The following is a 21,198-nucleotide window of genomic DNA, read 5'->3' on the forward strand; positions in this document are numbered from 1 at the left end:
GTGTGACATCTTTATTGTTTTCAAAGACAGTCAATGGAAATAATTTGGTACAGTATTTTACGGCACAGCAAGACAAGTTATTTAGCGTCGAGACAATTGGACGAAAGTGCCTTGACAAAGGATGTAGCAGAGTCGCTGGTCTGAGCTGATCCAATGGTGTGTTTCTAATCCAAGACATTTTTGGTCACGTGTGCGGTAACGGAGCAACCGCTGATCCTGTCCTCTTGAGACATGCGGAAGGGTTTATCAGACCTACTTAACATCATCAAGTCTGCAACATGGGTAATGAAAATGATACAAGATGGAAAAATGTCCTGAGTCAAAATTTAATAAAATTGAGAAGAAATTATTGAGTTGCAACATTAATCAAGTTGGACAGTTTGGTACATTCAGCTGACATTTGTAATGGAACAAATTTTTAAAAACATCAACAGGATGACAGTTGACCACCACACCATCACTATCACACAACATTAGCCCGATAAATCTGCCCCCCCCCCCAACCTATACAAATGTTAATGAACGGTTTGGGTCTAAGTTCAGCAATTCATTAGATCGTGCAACTGGTGCAGACAAACTTGTCCGTAACATATCAATATACATTAATTTTAGAAACTTGTCGGTCTCTCTCGCGCCTCATGCTTTTTGGTCGGTTGAAGAGTCTTTTCGGCGATATGTACATAATCTTTCTAGATCCAGTTCTATGTCTGACATTTTGTAAATCTACGTAGAATACAACAATAATACCTGCATTGGTCATTTGGAATATCATGCCTATATCTGGCTGTTCCATCAAATCCAAGTTTCGGTTGATTTGGCCACGTGACTAGGAGAGACATATAGAATCTATGTTGGGGTTTGTGCCGAGACAAGGAAATCTCAGTCAAGGGTTTATATTATTTGTCTCCCCACGAGGCTTGCCCGAATGGGGAGACATATAACATAAACCAGCGACTGAGATTTCCTTGTCTCGGTCCAAACCTCAACGTAGATTATTTTTCTCACCCAATATTTTCCTTTAAAGTAAAAAGAATTCTGCACTAGTGTTCACGTCCAATGTTTACATGCGGCGCATTAATATAAACATGTTAATGAGGGTTGTGGTGTGACCGTTGCATCCGAAGTACACAGTTTATACGCGTGAGCAAAGAAAAATAAAAACATGAAACGTCGCATAATAATGACGTATTATCACATTTAATATAATGATGTTATATGAAACTGACAATAAATAATTAATATTTATCACAAGAAACTATTTTATTTTCATCAGTTCCAATTTTGAAAAGTTATATTGTAAATAATAAAACGATATTGGCTACTAGTCTCTTCTCTAGTTATACTTGGTACAAGCTGTAACGAAGAGTAACATCTTTCTTTAGATTATTCATGGGAAACTATCGTATGTAACTATTTTTTTCTTTGGAGTAGGTGAAACTGTGTGTGACACACTTGTGTTGTCCTAAATATTGATTGTAAAATTACCTCTGTGTATAATAATAGACCCTCCAAAAACGGACTCTAGCGGATAACTATGTGCTAAACTTTCAAGTTCACGGATTATTTGAAGATTTATTTTTCTGTCTTGGAAATATGGCAAGTGCTACAGTGAAATTTGCTCATGGAATTATGTGCTGACTGATAAATGATTCATTCTGGCTGGTAAGTGTATTATTTGTCATTAAATATTGTAGGTATCTTTTTGATTCAACGGGGGCACAATGGAGATGCTTAATAAAATTAGAAAAAAACATGTTTTATATAACATTTTTCTGGCTGTTACTAAGTTTTCGGTAGTTGTTAAGAGAGTTGGGAGGCTTTGAAGTGTATAGGTCCATAGTCTATATGCATTGAGCAGTGTTTCCTATTATATTGTTCATTTCACACAGCATTGAGAATTTTATCCTATCTGTAGCACAGTCATTTTCAGGCCAGAGTCATTAAATGTAGCTAACAGTGTATACTTTGTTTCACAAGAAGTATTTAAAATTAGTTAGGTAGCTTTAGCTACATTTAATGACGCTGATTTAAAACTGTACTGAGCTAGGACTGCATATAGGATAGAATTGACCATGCTGTGTGGAACGAACAAGCATAATACCAAAAAGCTCGACATCTTTAGCGTTAGTCTTTGTCTCTCTCTAAATGTTTTTGTAAGGCGCGTTCTCAAACATGGATTTAACTTAAGTTACTATATTTTTGTTATATATTTGTCGATGTTTGATTTTAGTACCACTATGTTAGGCACAGCAGAAGACAAGAAGGGTTTCCTTTTTAAAAGTAGTTCTGAGCGCGTGGACACCTTGACTGAGACGATTGGTCTGAGATGACTAGACCGAGACAGGAAAAGTAAGGTTAGCAAAACAAGCAGATTTCTCTGTTGCATGGGTGAGAAAAATATCGTCCGCCATATTTTTATTTAAAAAATTTTAATCATGCGTTAGTGAAGTGGACGAGAAATCCACTATAACTGGTAATATGAAATATTCTTACCTGTTATATATAGATGCCTGCTTCCCACGTGCACGCGACTGTCACAAGTCAAATCCACGTACGCATTTATCGAGTGGCATGACCAAAGCAGTCAAAACTTTCAAATATGCGAAAAGTTGCATATGATTGGTTGCTGGATGGTATAAATATATATTGTATGATCCTTTAGTTCCTTATTTGTACTAGATACTTGCTTTTTTGTCTTGATACCTGCTATGTGTAACTCGTTACTCGTTTTTATGGACTCATTCATCAGTTTTAAAAATAATGAATATTCTCTTCCAGAACATAAGTGAATCTAGCAATGTACCAGAATGCCCTATTCAGCAATTCGGCTATTTCATATAGCATAACCAACTTGTGCCATGGAAATGTGTACAAAATATCGCAAATATCCATCATTATATTGAAATTAAGAAATATCGTTAGTATTTTTAAACTTCATTCTGTCTCTGGGTCATAAGATATTCCTGCAACTTTCATCAATCCTGTAATCCATCATTTGTGACTTTGAACACAACGTTTTCAAATGGTACAAGTAAACGCTGTCTCGTGCTTCGTTCATATGAATGTAAAGAATTAGTTGATCGTTTAAAGAAACAACTATTTTACGGACTTGTACAACATATCGACATAAAGTTTTACTGTTACAGTGTTTGGATAACAACGCAAGGAAAACAAAATTCAGACTATCGCCACATTGTAGATAAAACATTGTATAAGATAAATATTCCATAGACTTATCAAAGGAAAGTTTAATTTTAACTTTGTATTCTCGCCCTCGCTCTCTCGCACCGTTATAAAGCCGCAACATAAGATCATTTCAAGCTGAGAAGATCTGAAGAGCACCAAATGTTACAAATATAGTCAGAAATTTACAGAAACTAATTTAAAACATCCAATAAAACTTATGGGGAGACACAAAACAAAAATACCTGTTATGTCTTTCAAGAGAAAGGGCATTGGGCCCTAAACTTTCCACAACATCAAAGTAAAGGAATCGGTTATCCTAAAAACGGAGAAGCCAGGCTCCTAGAAAAAAAGTGAAGACAGCTGCTAAGATCAGATAAGATAAAAAAAATTTTTTATAGTCGACATGATTATAAAACAACAGTTTAACATAAGCTCTGAGCTTTTTACCGATATGACATGAAAACAATAAAACCAAAAAAAAGATTTACTATTGGGAAAAACACGGAGCACATAAGCACATAACTTAAAATATATGCAAGCAAAGCACATTTTAAGAAGGCAGTAATTAAAAGTTAATTTGATATTTAGATAACTAAACAAAACTCGGTAATAATGATCCAAAGGCTGAAAGAAAATTAAATAAATTAAAATAACATAAAACACAATTACAACAAAAGGCTAAACTTACAGGTTAAAATTGAATTTTAAATCAAATCAAAAAGACCAATTTATAATTAATAGCTTGGCGAGATGCAGATTATGCTTTACTTATCTAGAAATGGGGTAACAATAGGGCACTTGATGGTAACTACGACAAAGGATGTTAAGCAAAACGGTAACAGATATTAGAGGGGTATTATTTGCAAATGTTGAATTTAGTCTTTATCATCCCAGGATAAAATGAAAGTAAATATGAATGAAATTTTGGTTGGTCTTAAAAGTGATTCGGTAGCTCATTCCATGGAATGGCCGCTGCATATCTTAATGATGTTTCTGGCATATGGTGAAGTTTAAATTCTTGAGGGACCTAAACTATTTGAATATATACAGTTGTGATTTTGTTATACCTGTCAAGAGAAAGGATATCGGTCCTCGGCGTCTAGAATGTCAAAAGGAATGAAAAGGAAGAGAAAAGGAAGAAGAAAAACTTCAGAAACTTCATCGAAAGAGAAGCAGAAGAACATATCTCTCTCAGAAATTCAAAGCAAGACACTAATAATGAAATCTGGACTTTTACGAAATAATTAAAATTTCATTATAATTCTTGTTCAGCAGAAGATAAAAAACGTTGTTGGAAATAAAATATATCTAAATTTGTTTATTATTATTAATAAGATAAGACAGCACTCTCACGCCTATATGCTATCATCCACGCTGTTAAATGCATCCACAGACGTGAGGAAGGTGCGTTTTTCTGTGCTTTTAAAGTTTGACATTTTTTTTAAGTATTTATTTTTCATTTGATTAAAATACTAGTCCCACAGACTGATCATAAAACAGGAAGGAAGACTTTGTTTACAAAACCCTCTTTATATACACCCTTCGTGACCTTTTGTTGCAATATCATTTTCTGAAAAACTAATGGAAAATTCCAAAATATTGTCAGCCAGTTTGTTTCCAGAATATACCAAATTAATAAGCAAGATTAGGCATTGAACTAAATTGTTTTAGTAAATATCTACCCTCAATCAAGCAAATAATCAAAAATTAAATATACATGACACTTAGAGAGATAAATTGTTTGTCGATGTTACTTAAATTGTTGGTTTCACTTCTTTCTGTTAATTAGTTTAAGACTTAGAGTCGTAATAATAATGAAACGGTTTCGTGTTCATATTTTTCTCAGAACTGTTTTATTTGACACCAGAAACTCTTCACGGCGTTACTTAAATCGACATGAGACTTGTCAGATTAATCTGAGACTTGTCATATTATGTATACGTAACTAAAATATTTGCTATTGTGATGGGTATAGCATATATTTCTCTACATATTAATATTTTTACCTCCTTTCTAATGCATGAAAACTTCGATAACTCAAAAATTATTCACTTCAAACACTTGCCATTACTCAAAAGACACGCTCCGTCACAATCTTAATGATTACATTTCCTGCATTCCCTGACAACTCGAACTACTCCCAGCTCAATCACAGAAATCTGGTCCCGCACCGCTTCGAGTTTTCGAACTAGTTCTGTAAATTCTTAAGTCCTTAGCTAAGAAACCCTACTGAACGTAAGTTTACATTTCATTTTATTTTCATTCATAACTCTGACCATAACCTTACATATCTCTCTGAAGAAGAAAAATAGCACATGAAACGCTTCGGTATCATAATAAGAAAATCTTAACCTGTGTCACCCGGTCCACTTCAGTTTTCAACGCTATGTAATCGAAAATCAAACCGTGGCTTGGGGGTAAAACCTATATACAACGAAAAAAAGGAGACCTTAATTTGCGGGCACAAGACTGGGCTATAAGTGTGAATCAAGTTAACTTAAATTAACTAAGGAAACAATAAAAAAATGAAAAAAGCACATGCTTTTATGTTAACAACTGAAGAATTTTTATCGGTGAATAAGATAGATCAATTTAGTTGTATGTTATCTTAAAGTCATCTTTGATGCCATGCACATTATAAAGTCATAATGTATATAACGTAGGTGTGCTGGGATGAAAATATATCCGCTTGATGTAAACCAATATATAGACCAATACCCTTTGGTAACTAGATAAACCCTTCACATAAATAATTCCTGAATTTTCCTACTGCGTATTACACAAAACTCTTCACTAAAGCCATTATATAAGAAGATAGCAGCGGATGCAATTTGAGTGAATTGCAATTCTGAAAATGCAGGGTTTACATGTACCTTTGAATAGAGATTATTCACTCTATCTGGATCCTCCTATATCAATATTCTGTTGGAGAGTCATTATTTTACAGGCCCCGACGAACACATACAGCAGAACTCAGTGTTAAAGTACCTGGGTATTTTTAAACATAGACATAGACAAATTTTATTTAGAATCGGAATTTCATTTCATAATAAGAAACATTAGCTCGTTGGAGCTATTTTAATGACTGTAAGCAGTGATATAAAACAATTTAATTCAACAATCAAACAGGTATTACTTACGATCATAATTTATACATTTAAAAATAAAAAAAAATAAAAATTCTGCATGGAAAGATTCTACTCTTTCTTCAGTTACTTGCTGTGCACATGGGTAACAGCTGGACAATATATACAGAAGATATTCATCTCCCCTCAATTTATATTATCTGATTAAAATTTTCGACGAGGTCAACCTAATGGTGTGGTCCAGTGCAAACCGGATTGAATGCCGCGCATTGTTATGCCACGATGAAAAACTACATATGTTGAAATAACTATTCCTAACACCCTATAAGTGTGATGATTAAACCCGACATGCTCTTTTCTTTGCCCATTTTATTACCTGGCTTGTTACCATTGTACAAGTCCATTGCGGTCAAAAGATTTCATCTTGAAGTTTCATGAAGACAGTTAATAATCCGAATTGACCAGAATTTGGCTGAACTTTATTAGTAGTAAATTTTACAACAACAATTAATATGTAATTCAACATAAATAAATTCGTCCACATGACCACATTGACATGAAAGCTATGTTATTATGACCACATTGACATGAAAGCTATGTTATTATGACCACATTGACATGAAAGCTGTGTTATTATGACCACATTGACATGAAAGCTATGTTATTATGACCACATTGACATGAAAGCTATGGTATTATGACCACATTGACATGAAAGCTATGGTATTATGACCACATTGACATGAAAGCTATGTTATGATGACGAGTGCCTATCTGCGCTAGGGAAATATTGCATCCAACTGGTGGGAGTGACCTGACTTTTTTTTAAACTCTGAATTTTGTATACGTATATTTAAGAAATGTTAATATAGATTTTATTAAATGAACCTTCAAACTAGTTTTTGTTTTCCATTTCTATTATGAGAGCATTTGTTTCCAGTGCGTGTTTGATTATCAATATAACTGCAAAAATAATAAAACAAAGCTTATAAAAATCTTGGACTAAAGAGCCCACAGTGATAGATATTATAGTCAAACAAAACGAGGCACACCCAAATAAGTCAACAAGTAAAGAAATAATAAATAAGTATATTTCTATTTCGTCTGAACGAGAGAATTGTGGTCATTTCGTTGATTCTCTTCCTGCATTAAATTCCAAACTATAACGCAAGCTCAGTTCTGATGGAACTTAATTAAAACATGCGCGAAGCTGAGACCTAATGAATAAAATATTTCCTAGGACAACATTTGTAAATTTTTCCATGTAAAATACAAGAATGCCATTCGGGTTATGAAATCTGTAATGGTTAGAATTTATGTCCAGTAAGAACTTTTGTAAAAACGGAAAGAAATATTCTTCAAATCGTCAAAGAAGAACTCGTCTTGCCTAACAACGAACTGACACATAGAATGGCCACACTAATCGTGGCCAATAACCAAATATCGTATCAAATGGCCAATGTAGTCTATGGGAACCTTTAAAAACATTTAATTGAATTTAATCCAATTCAGCTGATTGCATTAAATCCAACGAGAGGATTAATGCCAAATCAACAAATGTTTTCACATACATACATGTGGTAAATATCATGTGAAATACATGTGGTAAATATCATGTGAAATACATTTGATATATAACCATTGACAAATTATCTTGTTAACATCGTGATAATTCCCGCTATGTATACACAACATTTTGATAGTCATGTATGTGTTTATAGAAATGAGTTTCTCAGCTTACTTATTCAACAAAGTTATTTACAAGCTGAATACCATAGCAAAACGTAGTGTTACTATACCTATCACTTCCTGTTGATATCATAGTCCAACATCTTCCGAAACAAGTACTATATCATCTAATTTGATGAAAACAAATTGTAACATGGTACATTCAACTAAGAATGGTTATCCATCTTCTCTACCAAAGTTACACTGCTGACAAATTCGTAGCTGCAACGGAATATTCTTATGTTTACCAAGTACATAGTTTAGAGTATGAGAGCTTATCCTTAGCTAAACAAAACGAATCACACGAATAACTGACCTTAAAGAAGGTTACAGCTTATCTAAGCAAAACTGAATCGTGTCTAGATCTGTCACAATGTTAAAGTCCTCTGCCTTGCGATTTTTATCTATATCAAGCACCAAAAAATAAAACGATAGGTGAGAGAGATAATTAATCATATATTCAATATCAGTGTTTGCTATTATAAGTTTATTTACATATATAAATACCTTGATATTAAAATTAATATCACATCTGAAACATTGCATACAGATTATAATACGAATATCAGCCATGGTTGGAAAGTAGTAATGATTCCATCTGTTCCAGTGTCAGCATGAAATTTTCTTTCATGTCAGATTATACGAGAACATGGCGTACTCTGTAAGAAGAATGATAGCATAAAATAATTTTTTTCATATAATTGCTGTCGATCTTTATCTCCCCATCTTAGCACTGGAAGCTGAACGTATTGTCAGTACATCTCAAATCCATGCCAAAAATACCAACAACATTTCATAACCTATTAACCATATTACATTTCCAAAACAAATGCAGCATTGCATCAGGTGAATCATTACAAAAACAAATACATTTATCAGTATCAAAAGCATGCATTTTATGTAAATATAAATTTATTGGTAAAATTATACTCATAACATGCTAATTTTGATATGTTTTACATTTAACGCTTTAGAATATACATTTAGCCAATTCACTTATGAAATGAAAACTGCGTTGCCATCTTTGTTTCGCAGATTACTATAAGATTTGAGTTCCAAAATAATTTCACAACATTTCTACAACTATTTTACTACTATGAAGAATAATTTCTAACTTGTAATAGTTGCTAGGTTTGACTTTGGTTCATTCTATTAAAAGTTTCCAAGTCAAACATATTTCCCGTCTTCTTTCATACTTCAACATTATAGTCATTCTCCTCCTATCTCCATGTTTGTTATCTCGCATGAAACAATTTTAAAGCTAACATACTTTTCTCAATCATCTACTAATCGTAATTCACATTTGTCGCTTATATAATTTTTTAAAATATGTAATCTATTTTTATCACTTAAAGTTTCCATGTAAGTGCGAAAAATACTCCATTCAATATGCTTAATAAAAGTTTACGTGGTGTGTTATTTTAGACATCGGTAATGTCGTCTGTTATTTTAGACATTGCCATTGGTGACGTGGTATGTTATTGTAGAGATCGGTCACGTCGTGTGTTATTAAAGACATTGGTGACGTGGTGTGTTATTGTAGACATTTGTGACATGGTGTGTTATTGTAGACATCGCTGATGTGGTGTGTAATTGTAGACACTATTGACCTGGTGTGTTATTTAACACATCGGTGACGTGGTGTGTTATTGTAGACATCAGTGAGGTGGTATGTTATTGTAGACATTGGTAAGGTGGTGTGTTATTTTAGACATTGGAGACGTGGTGTATTATTTTAGACATTGGTGACGTGGTGTTTTATTTAAGACATCGGTGACGTCATGTGTTATTTTAGATATTGGTGACGTGGTGTGTTATTGTAGACATTGGTAAATGTGGTGTGTTATTGTAGACATTTGTGACGTGCTTTGTTATGAAGACATTGGTGTCGTGGTGTGATATTGTAAACATTGGTCACGTGGTGTGTTAATGTAGGCATCGGTGTCATGGTGTGTTATTGTAGACATTGGTGACGTGGCGTGTTGCTGTACATATTGGTGACGTGGTGTGCTATTGTAGACATCGTTGACATGGTCTGTTATTGTAAACATCGGTGACGTGGTGTATTATTGTAGACATTGGTGACGTGGTGTATTATTGCATACATTGGTGGCGTACTGTATTATTCTAGAGATTGGTGACGTGGTGTGCTATTTTAGACATCGGTGACGTTGTGTGTTATTGTAGACATTGGTGACGTGGTGTGATATTGTAAACATTGGTGACGTGGTGTGTTATTAAAGTAATTGGTGACGTGGTGTATTATTGTAGAAGTCGCCGACGTGGTGTGTAATTGCAGACACTGGTGACATGGTGTGTTATTTATCACATCGTTAACATGGTGTGTTATTGTAGACATCAGGGAGGTGGTATGTTATTGTAGACATTGGTGATGTGGTGCGTTATTTTAGACATTAGTGACGTGGTGTATTATTTTAGACATTGGTGACGTGGTGTGTTATTTAAGACATAGGTGACGTGATGTGTTATTTTAGACACTGGTGATGTGGTGTGTTATTGTAGACATTGGTAAATGTGGTGTGTTATTGCAGACATTTGTGACGTGGTGTGTTAATGTAGACATCGGTGACATGGTGTGTTATTGTAGACATTGGTGACATGGTGTGTTATTATATACATTGGTGACGTGGTGTACTATTGTAGACATCGTTGACATGGTCTGCTATTGTACACATCGGTGACGTCGTGTGTAATTGTAGACATTGGAGACATGGTGTGTTATTTTTGACATCGATAACGTACTGTATTATTCTAGACATTGGCGTCGTGCTGTGTTATTGTAGACATTGGTGGCGTGGTGTGTTATTATAGACATTGGTGAGGTGGTGTGTTATTTTATACCTTGATGATATTTTGTGTTATTGTAGACATAGGTGACGTGGTGTATTATTGTAGACATTGGTGAAGTAGTGGGTTATTGTTGACATCGGTGACGTGGTTAGTTATTTAGACATCGGTGACGTTGTGTAATATTTTAGCCATTGGTGACGTGGTGTGTTATTTAAGACATCGTTGACGTGATGTGTTATTGTTGACATTGGTGACGTGGTGTGTTATTGTAGATATTGGTAAATGTGGTGTGTTATTGTAGACATTGGTGACGTGGTGTATTATTGATGCATTCATTTCGTTTTCGAGCATTTATTTCTTAAACACAACATTACCAAAGCAAAGGTAGTTTTGATGGAAGTATGAAGTATTGTCATAAGCCGTTCATCACCGGCTAAAATTGTAGTTAGCCACTAGATATAAAGTTCTATGTCGACTTTTTTAAAATGGCACAGAAAGAGAATCAGAAAGTAAAACACCACAAGTTATGAATAAGTTTCTAAAGAATCTAAAGAAACTATTCAAGAGATTCAAAAGTTCCATTAAAATTAAAAGTAGTATCGTCTGCAAATCCGTTATCGTTAAAGATCTTGGGTCACCCTTTATAGAGCCTTGAAACGTTGAAAAAATCAGACATAATCCGTTCTTGCAAACTGTTGATGCGATTGTTACAAAAACGAGTTTTTTTTCCTATTGTAGTTTTGTTGTTATGAAAACAGAATAGAATGTTTACTAAATCAGTCAATAATAACATACCTGGAATTGTATACTCCTTCAGGAATATGAATCATTTCATAAATAATCTGTGCATTTTCACCACTAGCTCTTCCTTTCATAAATCTGATTGGTCATCACATTATTCAACACTGACTTTATTCATCTAGCGATACGTTCTGATGCTGATTTGTAAATGGTGTTATGTAATGATGTAGACGCCAGTCTTTAAATACTGCACTGGTTTCACGTTTTTAGGTATGCAAATTATAATGTTGTGTCTCAAACCTAATCGGAAAGGTCCAGTGTCACATACTTCACTAATTACTCTGATAGCAAATTATCCTATATAAATCACAAAAACGATGTCTTGTCATGTGACAGCTTTTAAACAACTTCAAAACACATTCAGATTAATTTTCCCTCTAAATTAGAACACTTCTCTAACTTAGGAATTTCATAATTTAAAAAAAGTTGGTTTTTTTTTAAATTAAAAAAGTTTGTTTTTTTTAAAATTAAAAAAACATCTTTATCTTTTATCTCATTTTCCTTCTTGTAAATATTTTCATACAAATCATTAACTTCTCTCTGAATATCAAACTGATTACCTATAATCCACTGTCGTTCTTAATTAGCCTAATTGTTTTGTACTTTGTTGGTGACTAAATATCTTTTTGATTTCTTTCGATCATCTGTTCGTTTTGCATTTGGATTATACTTCCTGGACGTGTATTTCTTCTATTTTTCCAAGTCTTTCTTTTTCAATTTCAATAGCTGAAGGTAATTTTTCCACATTGTAACTATTCTCTAAAAAATGCATTTCTTCTTGTTCCTCTACTATTGCATTGCTTTTCCGTACTATTGAATTGCTCTCCTGTACTATTGAATTGCTCTCCTGTACTATTGAATTGATTTTAGTAAGAAGTATATGAAATAGCTTCATCACGAATTTTCATCAAAAGACTAAAACTAATGAATCTGATATTGTCTTATAACCGAGTTTGATAAAATTTTTATATTTCCATCTAATGATGTATATCGTAATACCATTTACATATGTATTATCTTCTAGAAGTCTAGTACCATAAACCCTTGTTTCTAATAGAATCCATAGAGCATGAACTTAATATTATAAACGTGTGGCCAGAACTGTCGCTTGGTTCATTTGTTATGAGATTCTACTTTTGGCACGAGACTCCGACATCGAAAAGAGGTCTAATCTAGCCTGCTTTAGTTTTAGTTCTCTGCTCCATTTAAATCCCTTTCAAGATGGATTTAGCTGTCTAATGTAGCCCACACAATTCCATACAGGAATCCTAATATAGTCAACAAGCCAATACTTCCTAACAGGAATCCTAACATAAATATTCCAATAGCAATAGTAGCCAAATATAAAATTCTGCAGACAGTTGGTTAGTTCTAACTAGGTATGTATATATCGTTGTGTTATCGGATATGTTAGGAATGCATACTATGATTCAGGTTTTATAGCAGTTGGCTGAAATATTGAAAGTCACGTTCACAATCAAGGCAGATACCTCTTCTTGCATGGAATTATGTGGGCTTTTATGTCCTCTTTCGTCCAAACTACTTACCATACAGTTTCTGAACAAATGGTATTCACTTTCATATGGACCTCCTAAACGCCACAAACAAAGAAAATTATATTTCCTTTCATGTTTCTCCATAAGCAGCAATCTTCTAGTTCTGTCCATTTTTCATTTTGGTCTCGTAACTGATTTAACTTTTACTTTTCCATTAAGTCCACTCCTCTACCTAATTCATCCTATTCTTCATTACCCCATCTATCTTTCTACTTCTGGTGTTTTATTCTCTTTAATTTGCTTCTTTTACTAAAGTTATTCTGTCATATTTTTTTTCTTTCTATATCTGCTTGTAGTTGATAACGTAAATCTACCACGCTCTCCTCCATCCATAAAGTTATTTTGAGAGTTTGTCAAGTAATCTAAGGAGTAAATCTTTCAAGCTCACCTAAGTTTCCGGATCGGACGCTGTGTTTGTAGTTCTAGTTTTCAAGAGTGGATATTCCGTTTCGAGCATCTAATTTTGACACTTTAATGATGTTTCTATTGTACAGTTTGTTGTTATTGTGCATGTTAATGTTTCATGTTCAGTATAATCACAAACCATCAGTGAATATCTAATAATTATATGGTCGGTAAATAATGTTACTCAGGTACATTACGAAAGTAGGGTTTCGCTTGTCGTCAAAGTAGATTAAATACATTACGTGTAGAGTTTAAATGAACCTGTACTCTAAATATCACCTGTCTCTGTCAATCGATCAACACTTCATTTTAATCTCAGCATTATTTCATGGACAGATTTAGTTCTTGCTTTTTATTCAACATAAAGTACCCGTAGCACAGCAAATATTCCTACAGTCATGTGCGCTTACAAACATCAATACCAAGTTTTTATAAAACAAAATGTCAATCCATAGCAAAACATAATGTGATAAAGGAGTTGTGTGCTAATGATTTTTATTTTTATTTTTTTATTTTCTCATAGAAAATGTTCGTTAAGAGGAAGGAAATTTTCATTCATACTTGAACTTTCAAAATCTGTAAATACACGTATTTTCAGCCTCGTTTTCATAAAATATATTGATCATTACAAATGGTATTTCTGCTGCTTTACGTGGGCCTACCTAAGTACAGTTATGTTGCGTAATATCATCAAAAATACATTCCCTAGTCAAGATCTCAATAAAAGAGTTAAGCAAGGTTCAAGATTTCTCGAAAGAAGCTCATTTATTTTCTTTACCGCTCCAATCAAGTCTTAAAAATGTTGTGTGAAATATATAAGATAGCATGTCATTGAAATTGAGCACCAATGCCTAATTATATTATAGTAATATATTTCATCCATGACCTAATGAGATCAAAATATTAATACATGAGAAGTTCAGCCAATTGCTTTCTACAAGAACAAATCGGTATTGCAAACTACTGGTCCCTTTAAACAACTTTAATGTAATATAAACATTTATAATTTATACCGTTCATACCACGAGCCTAACGCTAATGAACGGTAGTTGCTTTTATCATTAACAAAAGGAAAACTGTCGGACCTAAAGGTATTGTCAAGTGTTTCATTGTTCTAACACTAACCTCGTAATGCTGAGCGCCTGGCGAGGCAGCTGTTAGTACTATTTTTGTAACTCTTTGGTATGACTCGGCCGGGGTTCGAACACACGACCTCCCGCTTCCAAGACGGACGCTCTAATCACTATGCCACCGAGGCGGTCATATTATCAAGTAACAACAAGACTGTTGGACCTAAAGATCTGGTAAAGTAATAACATATTTGGTCTTCTCTTTTGTTTTTATAGTTGATCATAATTTTACAATATGGCAATCTTAAATGAGTAGGAGTTGAAGAGAAACTTTAAATAACTTCTACCAAGCAACACATTGAAACAAAATCTATAATAGTTTATGGTCAGAAGACTAGAGCAGAAAGAGTTACATTAACTGTTGATATGAGTTAATGTTCCTTATCTGATGAGATTAGAGAGGGGGACGTTATGAGCCAGCTTTCCATAATTAACGGGCATAGCCACAATGGTATCTGATGACAGCAGGTGCTTCCAGTACAGAGACAATTTTACTGGAGTCATGTTTTCAGCATGACAAAATTATATTACATCAGTGCTTGTGGCAGCCAGTAATTATTAAAAATACCAAAACAGAACAGAATGGCATACAAGCATAAAATGAACAGTGCTACTTAGGTGTTTTTTTTCATATTTGTTTTCATTGGGGAGGGGCATTTGATGGAAATAAAGTAAGTAGGTGCATTGCTGTAGAATAGGCATTACTATTGCTTTCTTCATTACAAACTTTTCAACTTATTTTCCCCAGAATCAGTAAATGTCACATGCGGTAGGATGTTTAGAACATCATGCGTATATGTGATTCATAAAGCTTATCTATATATGATTCATAAAGCTTATCTATATATGATTCATAAAGCTTGTCTATATATGATTCAGAAAGCTTTTCTAGTGCAAGACTCAGACTATTATTCTAAACTAAATTGCTGGATGTGGCAGTCGCCATTATGTCAAAAGCTTTCAGAATCTCATACTTCATTTATAGGAACAACGTGCTTATAGCTGAAGACTGATATTTGATCTCAAAGTTTCGACTAAAATTCGTGGCAGCTGTAATGCTTTAATGGTCAGCAGATACCAGACTAGCGACCAGAACGGTGCATGGTAGAATTCTGCCCAGACAAGAACACCTTTGCTGCCGTGGTTGATATCAAATCATTTTACTGTGCTCTAATTGCCTCAACACGGTCAAACCTTTCGTATCCTGATATCTTATGGACATCAATTGGTTACTCAGCACGATCTAACCTTTTTTCGTATCCTAATGTCTTATGGACATCAATCAGTTAATCAGCACGATCTAACCTTTCGTATCCTGATGTCTTATGGACATAAATCAGTTAATCAGCACAATCTAACCTTTCGTATCCTGATGTCTTATGGATATCAATCAGTTAATCAGCACAATCTAACCTTTCGTATCCTGATGTCTTATGGATATCAATCAGTTAATCAGCACGATCTAACCTTTCGTATCCTGACGTCTTATGGACATAAATCAGTTAATCAGCACGATCTACCCTTTCGTATCCTGATGTCTTATGGACATCAATCAGTTAATCAGCACGATCTAACCTTTCGTATCCTGATGTCTTATGGATATCAATCAGTTAATCAGCACAATCTAACTTTTCGTATCCTGACGTCTTATGGACATAAATCAGTTAATCAGCACGATCTACCCTTTCGTATCCTGATGTCTTATGGACATCAATCAGTTAATCAGCACGATCTAACCTTTCGTATCCTGATGTCTTATGGATATCAATCAGTTAATCAGCACAATCTAACTTTTCGTATCCTGACGTCTTATGGACATAAATCAGTTAATCAGCACGATCTACCCTTTCGTATCCTGATGTATTATGGACATCAATCAGTAATCAGCACGATCTAACCTTTCGTATCCTGATGTCTTATGGACATCAAACAAGTTAATCAGGACGAGAGTAAATCCCGACTCTCTGTCGTAAATGTTTGATGAATTTCTGACCTCATAGTCATGAAACAGCAGGTGAACAACAATTTAAACTCGGGCTGCAGGTGCCAAATTTGAAAAATCATACTAAGAATATTGTAATATCATTGAAACGGTGCGTGTATATAGGTATTCAAACTATAATGTTTAACTCTGACCCCACCCGGAAACGTCACAGAAACCAACTTTCTTGAAATTTGTGCACCAGTTCAGAGTCTGTGTAAAAAGAAACAACAAAAATAAAAAATAAAAAAAGCTTCGTGATCGCGAGGGCATACCTGGGCTATAAAGACACAAACTGTGCTTAAGTTGCTTGGCTACGAGGTCATGGCCGGGCTGTCTTTAGATGGCGTCAATGCTTAACTTTAAGACAGATTGTACTATAGACAACGCAGACTTCGAGTTATCGTTGCATCTTGTACTTTACGGATAATGTCTAGCTTTGTTCGCTGATTGTGACTTTATGAGGGAGAGCAGATGAGAGGAAAGTGTGCAGTACAGTACATATTGGGAGATCTCAAATTAAGCTCTCTAATGTTAATTATCAAACTTATGGTATGTGACATCACATATGGTTGAGCAAGTTTCTGGCCCGTTTTTCGCATAGTCGTCGGCAAGCTGGAGGGGGGGGGGGGGGCGGGGATAACAACATTGAAAATGGGTCAAGGAATCAAATCACTTGACTGCTCTTCAACTATAAAGTTATCAACAACATGGTTGAGTTATGCTTCAAGTTGTCAACAATTTTGCCGATATATGCTGTTTTGGTAAAGGTCTTTTGTATTAAGAGCGGGCTTTCATTCAAGCCGTCAGCTTAATTGGATTCAATTGGATAGGTTTCATCGAAGAAAGCGTTTTGGGGTTTATGAAGATTTATTTAACATCGGCATGATTTAAAACAGGAATTCAAAATATTCACTAATGAACTATTTTTATTCCGACATTGCGTAAAACAAAGGGGGCATTACAACAAGCATAATTCACACGATATAAACACATCATAATACATAAATACAACACGGGCAAAACACACAACGCCTGCCTTGAGACATGAGCAAGCAAAGCATTTAAAAAGTCAGTAAGTACAAATAAATTTAGTACCTGGATAAATATAAAAAACACAATTTAGAATTTTAAAAAATAAATAAATACGTAAATAAAAAATAAATTACTGATCAAAATTGAAATTTAAAATAAACACAGAAGCACTAAATTGGGACTACAAGGCATACTGCGATGCACCTAGCGCATTAGTTAAAAAGAAAGGACATAACATAATTGCACTATATTAGTACATACGACAATGACAGATAAACAACAATACAAGCTATAGCTGCCATAATGGTGGGGGAATGTACTATTTAAAGATATTACATTTACAGTCTTTACCATCCATGATAGAATTAAAGATCTAAATTAATCGAAATTTGATTGCTCTCTAAAGTGGTTTTGCAGCTCATTCCATAGAGTTGTAGCTGCATATCTGAAAGATCTGTTGTTAAATGTTGAGGATTCTTGGGACATCTAAAATATTTGAATATCTAAATTTATATTTTCTGTGTTTGAAACATACTAATCGTCCAAACATTCGAGAGCACGCTTATCCTGTATTTTCAAAGTCTCTAGAACATAACATAAATGGGTGTACCTGTAGAGTTGGCATTTTGCCGAAGTAACAGTTTATGATAGCTTCTTGTGAAATCATCATATACAAATCTCAGAGCACGCTCTTGTATGTTATCAAGTTTAGACGTGTTAATGTCGCTACAGAAATGTCAGGCTAAGGAACATAAATTAGAATTGGATAGGATAAATTTATATAAAATTTTTAGTTTTTTATTCTTGTTCCTTGTGACCAATACGTTTCAAGACAGTTGCCTTGAAGCTTTCATACAGAGATATTTTGCATCAGAGTCGAATTGCTAGCCAATGTCAGTTCCAAACAGTTTAATAATTCGTCACACTTTATGACAGCACTGCTTATATTTAGCACAGGTTTCATACTGAATGTTTTTATACCCATAGCTAGCGCTTGAAACTTTCAGGGTTAGCTGGCATTTTGTTAGCAGTGAACCAGTCAATCGAAATTTTCTTCTTTGCTTAAAGGGGAATAATAATTATAGTGTTAAAATCCGGCGAGGAACAAGACAAAGTGTTATCGTCGGCATGGTTATATAAAGAGCCATATCTAATAAAATAGAAGATATCATTAATAAAACATTAAGAAAGTAATGGTCCCAGGATCGATCCCTGTGCCCCCCCCCCCCTTCTTTTTTGTGTTGAATTCCACACAAAGTACTCAGAACGCTTTACAATTAAATTACCTGCTTACGATTCGACAGATAGCTCGGTAAAAGCCCTACGGAATCACAGACACACCATAAGACCTTAACTTGAAAATAATAATACGATGAGGGAGGCAGTCAAAAGCTTTGGATAAGTCCATTAGGACTGGGTCTACATATTTGTTTTCATCAAGACCGTTCCTCCAGTCTTTAAGTAAGCATAACAGAGTAATCTAGCATTAATGACCTTAATAAAATTCACCCAGATGTTTTTTTTATTGGTCACAATTGAATTTGCAAAAAAAAGTTTGGATATGATGGGTAAAATGCTGACAGGTCTATAATTACTTTTATCAGGAGCAATTTTCTTTTTGAAAATCAGAACTACCTTAACTTCCTTCAGACGATCATGATAAAATATTTGTGTTACAGTTCATGTGCGCTTCTTGGACACAATAATGTATTTTGGCTATATGACGTGAAACGGGCACAGCAAAAAATATATTGTAATTAATTCTGACTGTCAGGAGAACCTTGATTACAGTATTATTACTATAAATCGGTAAAAATATTTAATTAAACTTCATTCACTTAGTTCCAAAGACTTATAAATCTCTCTCTCTCTCTCTTTCAACTGACTGATTGAAAGACTAAGGTATCAGATGTGGAAATTGAACTCAGACCTACTTGACTTATGACGAGAGTACACGTGTTGCCGTTCAGATTGTATTGTCTTTTGTCGTCGTTCAGATTTTATTGCCTTTTTTTGAATGACATAAATAATTAAGGCAAATAAAAAAATTAAAAAAATGTTCACGCTTCGGATTTTATCTAAAGTATTCAAAGCATTGGACTTTAAATTATAAGTACAATCATTTCTTTATATTAATAACTTACATTTGATGTACGTTTCTATTTTCAAATATACATTAACCTTATAAACCCCAAAATATTGTATCGGGATAATCTTTTATAACAAGTTTTCATCTTTGTTTTCTCTTTAAACATAAGAAAAGTGCGACTCAGTATGAAAACTAACAAAAAATAAATCGAACGGTTATCACACATGCAGTGTGCATGTTTTATTTACGTTTTTTCCTATTGATTGTATCATTTTCTTCCTACTTCCCAAAATCGTGTTGAGTATCAAGATAAATGTCAAAAGTCCTCTCCTAAACTATTAGGATTGCTTTGGGAAATGAATAACTGGGCGCCAGTTAAAACTCCTCTCCTAAACTATTAGGATTGCTTTGGGAAATGAATAACTGGGTGCCAGTTAAAACTCCTCTCCTAAACTATTAGGATTGCTTTGGGAAATGAATAACTGGGTGCCAGTCAGATTCAATATTAAGGTACATAAGTTTATTATATAATTTTGTAGGAAAAATAAATCAACGCTTTTACATTTTACAGCGACAATGAATATTGAAATACTGTATGGTTCTAGTTTGAAAATGAGGAGTTTTATATATTGAACAACAAAGAACACAAAAAGAGCGTTCGATGCGGTTCTTAACGCAAAGCACAACTGGAATTATTAATTTCTGCATTTATTTCAGGAATATAAGTTTAGTGGTTACCTGTACGCAGATTATTTTAATATTAACCCGTAATGGGGACTGGAATCAACAAGCTGCCGATGTGGTAGTGTCAAGGTTCACAGAAGTTCATCAGTCCATAACTTTGATATCTGGATTAGACTGCCATATACCACTATTTCCAGTCTAGTGAAAACAGTTTGGTCTACATAGTTCTACATAGGTCTTATCGTCCATTACGCCCTAAAATTCTTGAATATACATTACACCTACTTATCCTAATCACATTTGTTGATGTTGGGGATTTAGTCCACAACACGACAAGGTACATGTACAAACTAAGACTAATGCAGGCACCAATATAAAGATCATGCAGTAGCAGGTGTTCTGATCGGGTAGCACATGCCCTAATTGACGAATGCGACCATAATCAAAGGTCAGTCAGTCAGGTGTTCTGAAAATGACCACAGAATAGACTGATGTGACATTTGACTGACTGATAATGGCAATTAACTGCAATTAAGAAGAGATAGACAACACATGCGCAAGCAGCTTAAGTGATTAGGCGAAGAAATGGGTATCAACTTCAAAATGTGTTGTTGTTTTTTTAGATCGATGACCAGACCTGGTCCCTGTTTAGAACTGACATGACACGAGTACCAAAAGTTGAATTTTTCACTACATGATCATTTTC

At 34.2% G+C, this 21,198-nt stretch overlaps 1 protein-coding gene across 3 annotated transcripts in view; it reads right to left on the reverse strand.

Annotated features, from left to right (window-relative positions):
- LOC149786101 (glutamate carboxypeptidase 2-like) overlaps positions 1-21,198 on the reverse strand; it is a 214,628-nt gene that overhangs the window by 179,036 nt on the left and 14,394 nt on the right. The window contains exons 2-3 of one of the 3 annotated variants that reach the window (XM_089976415.1): positions 5,539-5,610; positions 3,429-3,525 (exon numbers count right to left, since the gene is read on the reverse strand). The exons of 1 other annotated variant lie outside the window; for it this stretch is intronic. The gene's annotated coding sequence lies outside the window, so the exon portion shown is untranslated. The remainder of the gene's footprint in view (positions 1-3,428; positions 3,526-5,538; positions 5,611-21,198) is intronic. One more of the 3 variants, XM_089976414.1, reaches the window with a different exon arrangement.

The sequence above is a fragment of the Sinohyriopsis cumingii genome, chromosome 12 (assembly GCF_028554795.1).
Source record: "Sinohyriopsis cumingii isolate HCF-2022 chromosome 12, ASM2855479v2, whole genome shotgun sequence".
Classification (NCBI taxonomy): Eukaryota; Metazoa; Mollusca; class Bivalvia; order Unionida; family Unionidae; genus Sinohyriopsis; species Sinohyriopsis cumingii.